The 13,327-nt window shown below is 42.7% G+C and overlaps 2 protein-coding genes across 3 annotated transcripts in view; one reads left to right on the plus strand and one right to left on the minus strand.

Moving 5' to 3' along the window:
• LOC117221140 (uncharacterized) overlaps window positions 1-13,327 on the minus strand; it is a 112,333-nt gene that overhangs the window by 91,929 nt on the left and 7,077 nt on the right. The window lies entirely within an intron of this gene.
• The window catches only part of FMRFaR (FMRFamide Receptor), a 37,195-nt gene that overhangs the window by 7,575 nt on the left and 16,293 nt on the right, over window positions 1-13,327 (plus strand). Inside the window, exon 1 of one of the 2 annotated variants that reach the window (XM_076524345.1) lies at window positions 12,207-12,281. The exons of the other annotated variant lie outside the window; for it this stretch is intronic. The gene's annotated coding sequence lies outside the window, so the exon portion shown is untranslated. Of the gene's footprint in view, window positions 1-12,206; window positions 12,282-13,327 lie in introns of those variants that run through there. 2 annotated transcript variants of the gene reach the window in all.

A 13,327-nucleotide genomic window follows, 5' to 3' on the forward strand; every position in this document is an offset into this window, starting at 1 on the left:
GCATTTCTGTACTCTTCTAACGTCTTTAGAATTTTTCTTTGGACTTGGTCATTTTTCTTAAAAATATGTGAAGTCCAATAAAATTCATATAAAAATATTCTCAAACTCTTCTAATATCATTAGAATTTTTCTTCGGTCTTAGTAATTTTTCTTGGAAATACGTAAAGTCCAATAAAATTCATATAAAAATATTCTCAAACTCTTCTAATGTCTTTAGAATTTTTCTTTGAACTTGGTCATTTTTCTTGAAAATATGTGAAGTCCAATAAAATTCATATAAAAATATTCTCAAATTCTTCTAATATCATTAGAATTTTTTCTTTGGACTTGGTCATTTTCCTTGAAAATACGTAAAGTCCAATAAAATTCATATAAAAATATTCTCAAATTCTTCTAATATCATTAGAATGTTTCTTTGGACTTAGTCATTTTTCTTAAAAATACATCAAATCTAATGCAGTCTACTGACGGCAGAAGCATCAAATTTAGAAAATACGAACAGCATTCATACTCAGTCTTCATCACGAGTCTGACACATTGCCACAGCGCCGAGTGGTTAAAAACAACACGACTTGTGTTCTTATTCCCCCTTTAATTGTTTTTTCCGCGTTGTTTTCCAGCCGCTCGTATTTCTCGTAAGTAAACAAAATCCGCAGTCCGGCCGGTATCGATGAACGGGCCTCATCTAGCGTTTTCTCTTTTTTGTGCGCTCGACGTTAAAACCGCCGCGCGCAAAAATTTCAAACGAAAATGAAGAGTAGACGAATGCGTCGGAAACGTGGCTGGTAGGTCCGTTTCCATTCAGGGGTTACCTATCAATACAGATTAACGCCGATGATTAACGGAGCGTCGCGGCCCATATTGCTAGCTATGAAACGAATGCGAATATTATCCGGATTTGATCGAAAGCCCGGCAGCAGGATGAGCCGATTTTCCGACATCAAGACCGCTCTCTGCCGGGAAGCTCTGATTCGCGAAACCCGTGCAACCCGTTTTACGGAGCCGCCGGCGTCGGCGTCGGGGTCAGCGTCAACGTCGCTTCGTAATATCGAAATGTCGCAGCATTATCAAACGGCCGGATCACGAAATCGACTCTACACACACGCGAGCTGTGTGCGATGCGATGCGATGTGCACGCAAGGCACGGCCAATTGCAGTTTCCGGGCGAAAGCGGCAAACAATGTTTCGCAATTAGAATCTACACGCTTGCGATCCTGGAAACCTTCGCGTTACCCGTCGCCGGATACTTCGCTGGGTTGCACACTTTCGGCTGTCCAACTTATCCGCTTGGATCACAGCAACAAGCAAATATTCCTGCTTGTTGATTCGGTGTGTGTGTCTTCCTTAAATTCGTTAGGATACGAGCTGCCTTTGATGGCAAACCTGGAAACCATGCATATTGATACCGTAGCTGTCCCAATTTCTGTGCATCTGTATAACGTATATTTTGTATAAAGAAAAGGTTTACATAGAAGTTTTCTTTATGCAATATACATTTTGAATCCAGTTGCATAGAAATTGGAAAATCTACGGTATCAATATATGCATAGGATCAATTTGAAATGCTTACGAAGAATTGAATAATCGACATATTGAAAAAATCAATATGCTACGTTTACTGAATTTTAACGCATGAACATAATAAAAAAAAATATGAATCATCGACTTCTATGTAAAACTTGGTGATTTATATTTTTTTATTATGTTCATGCGTTAAAATTTAGTAAATATTATATATTATATTATATATATTATATTATATTATTATTATATTATATATTATATATAATATAATATTATATATAATATTATATTTCTGTTATCTAATGCTTCATAAGCATTTCAAATCGATTCTTCGCGATAAGAGCAGCTGTGTCTTTCATCGAACTGCGGCCATTTCTACGATCATTAAAATTTTCGAAAACCCGTACGCTGCATTCTAGACGATAGTTTCTAGCCTACGAATAACAACAGAATTATTTTCAATTGTTTCGACAGTCAATATTCTACGCGAAGGAGTTACGTTAAACAACGAGTAACGTCGCCATATTGTGCGATCGTTGCTTTAAAAAATTTCGAAAATAAAGCTGAAACACGCATTTACATTCTCTCCGAAAGGCTGAATCTCTTATTTGGGAATCGCTTGCAAAAAAGAATTCCGAAACTTTCGCTATTCCTTAACGCCTCGGGGTGGTGTGTTCACCCTTAAAGGAGCTTTCAACGAAGTAATGGCCGTGTTATCGAAGCCCACCCCGCGTCAGCTACTCGGCTACGATCAGCCCTGTTCCGCCGTTTTTCCCGCGTTTCACGTTTCATCGAGCAGCAACGGAATTACGGCGAGAATTTTAGGGAAACACGGACACGGTTTGCCCGTTAATCAAATATGTACCCGATTTTATCGGCAGGCCGCCGGTGCACTCTTCCTCTCCGCCCTTTTGTTTTCGACCCGTGCCCTCCGTGGCGGGCCCGACTATCGCCCGGGCTTCGATGAACGTTGCACGCGTGACCGCCCTACGACTTTCCGATCATGATACGTTAGGGTGGAGACGGGACGAGCGAAGTTAGTTATCGTCCGGCAGCCGAACGCCGTCGAACGTTGCATACACACGACCGCGATTAGCCCTCTGCGAGGATAATCCTTCATCAAACGAACATTTGTCCCCGTAACGATCGTTTGATTGCTGGAAAAATGGGTCAGAGGAATTCCACCCTTGTCGCATTACCAACAATAGCACCGAATCTATCTTGTTCCCGACCGCTCGTTCATTTTTCGTCCGCCTCTCGATAAGAACTCCGCGAAACTTTATCGAACGGTTTACTCGCCGAAAATAACATGTTCTCCGATTCTTATTTGACTGGAGCGTGGGAGTTGCGAAATATAATACCCTTGTCTCGGACCGATTAACCCCCTGCACGCCCCCTAATCCTTCCGAGACCGTACAAACAGTTCCGAGAGCTAACAAGCACTATGCGTTATTTATTTTATTATGATATTAACGCGCAAAGCCCTTTTACGTCGAGTAAGTAAGGGATTTTCTATAAAAATGAGAGCGACGCAAAAATTAATTAGATGAGATGTACAGGATATTCCAAAATTATGATACTTCCGAGAAATGAGGGATTGCTGAGCTTATTTGAAGTAACTTTTTCCTTAGCGAAAATGCAAACCGTGGCTTCGTTTACGAGTTATTAACGAAAAACACTGACCAATGAGAGATCGCGTACGGCTGACGCCCCACCTTCGCGACCACTGCCGCTGCGTGATATGGCCGACGTGACGTTGCATTGGCCAGAAGGGCAAAGCGCCGGTCGCACTCCAATTGGTCAGTGTTTTTCGTTAATAACTCGTAAACGGATCCACGGATCGCATTTTCGCTAAGGAAAAAGTTACTTCAAATGATCTCAGGAACCCCTCATTTCTCGGAAGTACCATAATTTTGGTACTATTTGGTAATTTTGGTAATTTTGGTACACATTTTGGTACTTAAACTCTCGGTGAACTTAATGAAAATGATTTATAAAAGATCAACGATCCATTGAAGAAACCAATGTCCTTGCAGTGAACAGTTGACGTTGAGTATGATCCATTTATGCAGTTTCTCTCACCTATCGGCGACTGTTACGGAATAGCGTGAATAAGATTCTTTTCTCTCAGATATTTCGTAGGAACTTACAATTTAAGGAGCTCCAATATCGCAGAACGTATGATAAGACCGTTGACAACTTCAAATGCAAAAATAAGATCCACAGTTAACCTTTCACTCTCAAAAGTATGCGAGTATGAGTGTATGTAGGTATGCAATTCTGACTCATCGTAGGTATCGGTGCATTGATTTTACGAGAAACTTGTCTGAGATATCGGTGCTGCACTCCCTGTAACGATTTGATAAGTTTGCGACCCATATTCGAGGCGAGGTACCACAAGCGATAGATATAATGATTCCATTTGATTATTGAAATATCGATGTGGGTCAGAGATTATCGCAGGCCGTGAAGTCGCAATGGTCCGGGGGCTGTTAAGGGCTGGAATAGAAATTCCGAAGCGACAAAAGCTCGCGCGACGATAGGAGGAATCATTTCGAATCGGGTTTGTTCCGGGAACAGAAGAATATTCGCACCTTCGAGCTGGTAACAGTGAGCCGTTCGTAGAATAGCATTCTTCTGTTGAAAGAGCTAAGTCGAAATCACCTCGGTCCATTGAGCGACTTTATTCGCGACTGTGATCGATGCATCTGCGCGAAATGCTTTCGCTAATCGGTCGCTTTCCCCGGATGCATCCTCGCCGACTCGTCGCGCCGCGTCGATAGAAATTCTCGTTTCTCGCGGGAATTCCGATATTTTTGCCAGATTTCCAGACCGATGGAAATGAATACCGCGCGACCACTGTCGCCGGATGGATTTCTGTCGTTTCTCTCGATGTAAAACACGTGGTCGATTTTTAATTAAACCGAATTTCTCGAGCGGAACCGTCACCGTCAAGGACCTGCCCGCATTCTCGCAGCTCTCTCGCTCCTCGAGAAATAGATCCGCCGACGATTAATCACCGATTTTTAATTATCCCCTCGATATTTGCGGCTACATCGAGATTATCACCGGCACCCTGTCTCGCCGTGACCATTCAATTACCGTCGCCTGATTAATGGGGTGTCCGCGGGGCGAGAACGGGCCGAAAGATTTATAGAAATTCCGTTCGGGCCGCGATTCCATTCGGAGCCTTCGAACGACGACGTCGTTCTCCTCGAAAACAAGGATATTTCGTGCGAAGACTTTCAGGTAAATGTCCCGATGATCGGACGATGAAGCGGCAGTGTTTTTTGTCTTGACGAGAATACCTGTCGTGCAGAAAAAGTAGCGACCATTGGCTATTTAAATTGTATTTTTAGCAAAAAAAAAAACATATTCTCAAATTTCAAGATGTTTAGAATATTTTGAGGACCAGGATATATATAAAACAAGCAAATAAAAAGTATGAGTAATTATATGAATAATTCACAATATCGGTGTTCGACGTGCCACTTTACAGCAGCAATTTGAATTTTTACTTTTTACAAGTATTTGATTTGTCCTGCGTTTTTTTCGTTTATTATGTATGTAGTATATGTTAATGTTAAGTGAATAAGCAAATATTAGTAATGAAATTGTTAATTTTATAAAATAAAACCGTCTTTTTGATCCAATATTTTAATTCAATACACTTACTCTGCGTTTGACGAGTATATTCGTCATCGCTTGATTCTCGCGACAAGTCGCTTATTAGACAAACAATAGTTACATTTATAAATAATATATGGACAGGTTTTCCTGAAAGGGTAGATCGTCTATTTTCCACAATGCACGTTGAAAAAGACATTTATACGGCGTGACACCTTTTAATTAAAAAAATACGAGACCCCTTTGATGGCCCGGTGATTGGACAAAAATATATGTATGCATGCCCCGGTAATTGAACGCTTTAGACCTAGCAATTGGACATAGCACACTGACGTCTAATAACTAGTCCGCGGATATTTATGCAAAATAAAACGTTTCGATGTTAACTGTTCGAAACAGAAGTTCGATCAAAATATATTTCTTAATCTTTTGATCGCGCCAGTACGTCGAAAATAATGCGACGATATATTTAAATTCTTTCAAAGTCTTCACAGGTTTCTATTTCACCTACACGTTTTCGCTATAAACGCAAAAAATCCGCGGTCTACGCAGTCTAAATCACTGGGCATGTCCGTTCACTGGGACATTTACCTTACTCGGCCCGTCTCTCTATTCCGGGGTTAACGAGGAGAGCTTGCAGGCGGAGAGAATTAACGTAAATGAAAAGCGAAGGAGCAAGACAGCTTTTTTCCCCTGTCTGGACGAACTGCGCGCACCCAAACGAGAAGAAAGCTGAAAATCCGCGTAAGGACGCTAAGCAAGAAGATTAGCCGGGTAAATAAGTATCCTTGATCTTGGTCGTGGCTGCTCCAAACGATTTTTTGTCGCTTGATCCTCCCTAAGGAGGGGCGGGAGAGCGAGAGAGAGAGAAAGAGAGATGGATCTCGAGCCTCCTAGGAACGATCAAGATGAAGCAGGGGCCACGAGGATCGCTTAAGCGCGACGAAATCCACGCGTTTCTTTATTGCCGGCAGCTCGAGCAACCTTCGCCCCTTGCAACCAACCTGTCTCCAGACTTTCCTCCAAGAAAATCAACGGGAGAGGCAGCATCGAGGAGAAAAAACTCCTCTTAAAGCTGATCAACGTTTATCTTTGCTGCCCATGAAACGACAAAAGTCGAGTAGAAAATGCAATATAACTTCGCTTATTTGAGCCTTTTGGGCGATGCCCGATTTAGCGAACCCTCTGTTGAACTCCTATCATCTGAACCACTGTCGAGCGTTACTTCAATCGTGCGAACACCCGGGTATAGTGTTCGGTTGACGCGTTCAGTGCCGCGTGAGTCACGTATGGGTGACACGAATTTTTGACTAGGTTTTGGAAATTCATTTTTATTGTAATATATTGAGCAGGTTTCGATACAAGTATATTGTCGTGTCGAAGGCTTTTTTTAAAAACAAAAAATGTGGCGTCAACTTGCCATCCAACTTTTCTTTTTGGCGTCAACTTTTCATTCAATATTTTTTCATTCAATTTTGATTCATAGAATTATTCATATTCTTTATTTGTTTGTTTTATTTTGGTCTGGCCTTAAAATCGCCTAAACGTCTTGAAATTTGAGAATATGTTTTCGTTTTCGCTAAAATTACAATTTAAATAGCCAATGGTCACTACTTTTTACGCACGACGAGTATACTCGTCATGACACAATTAACTATGCTAATGGGTTACTCCCGTTGAAGAATAAATAAGTAAATAAGTAAATAAATAAATAAATAAGTAAATAAATAAATAAATAAATAAATAAATAAATAAATAAATAAATAAATAAATAAATAAATAAATAAATAAATAAATAAAATAATCAACAGACTCCTATTAATGAATCAACCCGGTAATATAAATTGCTGTGCTTATATGTATAAATGTCAACATACTTCAAGACAATTTTCTGCATAACCGGAACTTTCGATTTTCTCACAATTCAAAATAATAATAGTTCAATGTCCTCAAGAGATGCTCCCCGATAATACAGTTTGAGAGGAAACCGTTGCGAAAGTAACGAAACGAATATACCAGGGATTCTAATTGTTTTTCGTATTCTTTAAAGCACGGCTGAAGCAGAATTAAATTGTAGAGCAGATATAGTTAAAATGCTTGCGCACAACTTTCGGGAGAGCGTCGGAGCGTCGTTCTCGTTCAACGAGGATTGTTACCGTTGCGAAAAAGCCCGGCAATTCCTCGTAAATTTGAAATTAGACAATCGAACAGAGACCGTGGAACAGCAAAGAGCCCGGCGAATATTGCTCGTTCGAAGCGAGCACCATCGGCGCGGCGTCCTTATTTTTCGCGTAACGCGGCGTTCTTATTTTTCGCGTAACGCGGCGTCCCTATTTTTCGCGTAACGCGGCGAGCGACAGGGAGGAAAGAATTTGTCTCGGGGTAAATTGCGTCTAGAGAATCGTCGACTCTGTAAAGGACCCGAAGGATGGGTCCTGGGGTGGTTAGAACGCATTGGCGTAGGTGTCGGCGTCGCTTCGTCTTAACTCTCGAGGAGGAGAAGCCTATCGTCGGCTCGGCAAAATGGCCAGCTGTCGCTTTCGCTGCTGCCAACCCTCTAAAAATACGTGGAGCTTCGGGCTTCGGGCTCTCCGAGCTTTGGCCCCTTCTCGTTGCAACTCTGAGTCAACTATAGGAACTCCTTGTCTAATTTTACGCGCGCGAAACACACTGTCCACGCGGGAAACGAGCCTCGCGAACTACGAGAGATCGCGCCGCGACCTTGACGGTTGTGAAATTTGGACGGGGGCCTAGAAAACGCTCGATCCTCGTGGCTCGTCGTCTCTCCTCTCTGTCCGATCGAGAGAGTCCCCGAGATCGACCGACGGAGTGCACACGACGGAGTCCCCACACGACGGAGTGCAACGCGACGACGACATGCCATCCCCGACATTGGCGTTTACAATGTTTCAACGTTAAGAATGTTTCAACGTTCAAACATTTCCGCGCGATTAAATCGTGTCGCGATTAAATTGTGTCGCGATTAACTCGTCCTGCCGGCTGAATGAAAACGTTCTACTTCGCATATTTATTTATCGATCGGAGCATTAACGGCACGCACATGGATACACCGATTTCTATCGCTAATGGACGGGACATTGATTTTAATTAGACTTCGCGTCGAACCGCGTTCGGAGCGGTGCACAGTGTGCATCGTCCAATCAACGAAATTCGAAAAATTAACTTCCTATTTCGAGCCACTTAATTAGGAAATTCAGTCCGGAGCCGCTAATTCACTTTGGCGACTTGGTATTTACCAACTTACTTCGGCGGCTCGCTATTACTTTAATTTACCATTAATTTACTATTAATTTATTATTGATTTGCTATTGCTTTATTATTGCTATTACTATTAATTTACTTTGGCGACTTACTATTAATTTATCGGCTCAGAGCATTGACAATTTCGTCAACCCTTTGCACTCGAGTGGTGACTCTGAGGCACCACTAAAATTGTTACGTCACGTTCCAAGATAATTGTTATATCATCGAAGTTTAGACGTAAAAAATTGTTAGAAGTCTAACTGTTGTATGAGTCACAAGACTCAATTTCATGTGCACAAAATGCACTTTGTCACATAAAATGGAAGTACCATAAGTCGGAAAAATTAATTTCGCTTCGAGTGCAAAGGGTTAATAGTATAATTATGATACATTTTGTTTTCAAACTGCGCCGAATCAATTTTTATACTTCAAATTCTCGCGAAGTCAAAGTGTTAACGCGTTTCGACGGAAAATTGATTAGAAGTTACGATTTCTTTCACTCGAACACCCTACACGCATAAGCAAAGCTCCGTGCGGTGCAAAGAACCGTCTCGTGTTCCCAGAAAATTCTTAGTTCCAAAAAATTCGGAGCGACGGATGAGAAAAGACCGCGACAGCGCGGCCCACGGAATCGAATCGGCTCCGCGCGGTCCTATCATGAGTATGAAAGAGAAGCTGCGAGCTCTCCGGCGAAGTGGAAAGATGGAGAATTATGTCGAGAACGAAGCGGGAAGGCTCTCGGAACGTATCATCGGTCGGGTCGGCGAACGAGGATCGTTTCTCCCGGAAACGGTGGAAACGATGGAACCTGAGAAAACGGTGGAATTAGGCTCCCACTGGCGAGATGATCGCGAGGGACGGAAGGCCGTTTGCGAGAGGCATCGGTGTCCTTTGAGAAATCCCCGACATCTATTTCCAAAATGGGTCGTGCGTAAGAGCGACGGAGGCGAGAATCTCTCGTAGAACACTCGTCGGCGACGACGTACCGAAAATAATCCACGTGCCATCTCTCGGCGTTCTCGTTCGCGCGCGGGGCACCCGTCGTGCTCGTGACGGTGAATAAAAAAAGAAGATGAACGGGGGAAACAATACGTACCCGCGGCTCGTAAAGATTTCACCGGCGATCCACGGTGAGAAACGACGCGGCTCGTCGCGACGCGGCTGCGAGGTGAAAATAGAGAGGACGTTCCGAACGGCGGAACCTTTTATCCCTGTTTCGAAATTCCGACGAGCACGATTCGGGCCACCGACGGCCGAGCAATAAGCTACGTACCGTCTGGAGAATTTATTCTGCTCGGTATCGTCGTGGTTCAACGTGTTGCGAACTGCAACGCCGCGCCGCGGCCGATCTAACCGGGGGAGACGTGCCCCGTCTGATCTTAAACGGCTGCTACCACTTATCGCATTCTCATCTCGTCTCGCGGCACGGTTATTCCACTTTCAGGGGGACAATGCGGCACGACCGCCGCCCTGTCCCCCGCGTTTCCGCTCGACGTACGCTAGAAGTACCTATTATGGACCGCTTTTCGCCAGATTTTACCCCAGTTTAACCCGTTCGCTGCCGACCACGAGATATCTCGCGGCGGACACCCACCACGACGCGTCGTCCGTTAAAGGTTCATTATCAAGAGAAAAATAGGATGTATTTATTATGTTTCATTTATTATTATTTATTTATTATTTTTTATTTATTGTTATTTATTCAAAATAACGAAATGTCGACTTGACCAGATTTCTTGAAAATTGGCTCGACGGTCGTTGCGTTAACAGTGTTATCGTTGAATATTTATGCTACTGTTCGATAGATTGATGTGTCTAGGTAATACAATGCACTTTGAGATATTAATTTAACATGAAAAAAGATATAGTAGGAGTAAAACAGTGAAGTACGAGCGTGCGTCTATAATGGAACACCATTTTCGTACCATGTCCCCGTGTTCCATGTTCATTGTCCCTATTTTGAAACAAGCTCGTTATGGAATATATGTATATATACAGTAAATTCTTCCTAATTGACGCTCAGTTTGTCCGCAAAAATGGACAATTTAAGAAGAGGAGATACGATTATTCGAGCCTTGCGGCTCGTTTTTATAATTACCGATTGTCAACAACTATAAAAAAACGAGCCGCAAGACTGGAATAATCGTACCTCTTCTTCCAAAATGGTCCATTTTTGTTTCCAAGCTGAGCGTCAATTAGGGAGAATTTCGAATAAACGTTTCTTTCACAACCGACCGTTGCACAGCAAATATTTGCGCGACTGATTTCATGAAGAACAATGTTCAAGACAATGGTTACAATTCAACGCTTTTATAATGCTCCATCAAATTTTTCACTGCATCGTTTGCGCCTCTGTTTCAAGAAGGTACTTTTGCCTTATGCGCGCGCGAACCGTCGCCGAAAAGAGCATAATTACTCTCGGGAAAACAGGAACGGTGGCAGTGCACTCGGATCGATCCTTTTCGGCCACGAGCAATTAGGTCGCCGAGGATTTCCCTGCGAAAATTGCTCGAGAGCCTCTGGAAAAGTCACCGTTACTCCTTCCGCCCCGGTGCACGTTGTGCTTTCGACAATGACGCAGCCCCCGCCCTGCCCCTCCGATCCGTGCCACCTGCTTCCGTTGTCGCTTCCTTTTTCGTCCTTTTGTCCGCGGGACCCGATCTTTAACAGCCATGAAATCTGTTCGACGCGTGACGCCCGCCGTGACCAACACTCTCGGCTTCCTAATAGCTGCGTAAAAGAGAAGACGCACCAGATGTTGTTCACACTCGCCGGTTATTACTTATAAGTGACAGTAATACCGTCTCATTTCCTGGCCGCTCCACTTTGCGAGACCAACGAGACCCGCAGCCTCGACACAATGCGACCGATTTACCAAAGTCGGTCCAATGGCGCTGCCCCTGTTCCTTGCCCCCCCCCCTCTCTCTCTCCCTCTCTCTCTCCCAGTTCAATCTTCGCGAAGCTTTATCATCGCAGTTTCGAAATCGTGCCACGCCGATTAGCCCTTTTGTAGCCGGACCTTTGCTCCATTCGCTCGACTATCGCTCCGGCGAATGTAAAAATGCAACGAAAGTTTCAGCGATTTGTCGAATAACACGAACGCGAAGTGTTCGCATTTATCGCGGCCATTGCTGATTTAAAGATAGAGACACAATAATGTCGCGTCGCGTGAAATCACGTGATATCGTAGGAAAAATAATGGTAGAATATATAAAATAATGTCTGCGTATTTTTATTGCTTCAAATCTGTTAGAAACAGATCGCGTCGCTCGATTTCGTGTGATTTCGCGTGACGCGACTCTGATCCGTATTTAACAGATCTGAAACGTGAAACGATAAAAATACGCATGTTCACACTCTCTGAATGTCACGCGATTTCGCATGATTTCCATCGTACTACATAAGAGCCATGAGCGAAGACGCGAAAGGATTTTTCTAATCCTTCGCGGACGAAGGGTTTGATACATTCGAAGTAACGCCTATTCGTTAATTCATTGTTCAAGAATGACAACTGTTTGATGACGGTTTCAATTTCGAAGATCCATGTTCTCTTAAGCTGCGATCGATATTCTCAAAGAACCGTCTCCGAGGCTGATTTGGAAACTTTTTCGCGAACCTTTGCTCTGCAATGCGCTCATTAGATCGCGCCTCGCCACACGCAAGATGCATATCGCATAATTCAGGAAATGTGTAGCTCTACATTTTAATCGCAAAGGAAATGAATCAAACGCCAATTATGTACGCGTCTGAAACTCAAACGGTCGCCACAATGTGCGAGCGAGGGTTTCGAGCTGCAGATGAAGTCGTGTAAACTATAATTGTCTGCGGTTCCGTGTAACGAGTCTCAAGAGGCGTCCACTCTAACGGTTCGAAAAAAATCAATTTCTTTTCATTTTTTTAAAGTTACAAGTGTGTAAAATGTTGTGTCACAGCAATATTCCGAAACTCGAACGTTTAGCCGGTGAAGGTACAGTTTCGAAAATCTTACTTTATTAAAGTGAGAAAATTTCTTTTACGTTTCTCTTGGAACTACATTTTTTAACCTGGCCGTCGCGAAATCTCTGGAACTATACATCCGATTTACTTCAAATGGAGATATTCTGCACAGAGTATTCTACAATGTGACGCACGACTTTTTCGATATGTCAATTGTTTATTTTACTGTAAGCATTTAAAGTTGATTTTTCAGGATAAAAACAGCTGCTTTTTCTTCCGTTTGTACGATTTTTACTTTTACAAAATTGAGAAACTAAGCTGAAACTTGCATTTATGTTCTAAACTATAGACTGAATCTTTTATTTAGTAATTACCTATAAGAAAAATGTCCAAATTTAATATAAATAAATTAGAATCGCGGCAGAACTTTCCTGTAAATCTTTTCACGCTTATGACTAGATCGCGAATTTTATGCGTCTATGGCAAAAACGAGAAAGCGAAAGACAGATTAGGAGAATCGAAGAGTATCGATTAATTACCTTCAACCTATTAAACTTGTCACTAGACTCCAGATTTTATGCATTCGTGATAAAAAATGAGATTTAAAACGGTGAGAATATTTCGTGTTTGTTGCACATGACACAACCTAACATAAAACAGCCGCTTTTAGCGCAGTCTAAATCTAGCATCAATTGCAAGAAACGCGAGCTTCTTGCATTCTCTCGATATTTTCATTATTTGAAATTCCATTTTTAAAACAATTCTTCCTAAGAACCTTTTTCACCCCTGTTTAAAGCTCCGAACGTAATCGAACGTTTTCACGAGACGATTTCGCGAGCCGGTATCCGAGCCATTGAATTTCAAGCGAAGATGATCTCGGCGAGGATTCCCGAGAGAAGCCATTTCTCGACTCTTAAATCATTGTCGCCAGAAAAGGATGATCTCTCGCGCAGGTTCGCGCTCGGGGAATCATCTT

The sequence above is a fragment of the Megalopta genalis genome, chromosome 1 (assembly GCF_051020955.1).
Source record: "Megalopta genalis isolate 19385.01 chromosome 1, iyMegGena1_principal, whole genome shotgun sequence".
In the NCBI taxonomy this organism is placed as follows: domain Eukaryota; kingdom Metazoa; phylum Arthropoda; class Insecta; order Hymenoptera; family Halictidae; genus Megalopta; species Megalopta genalis.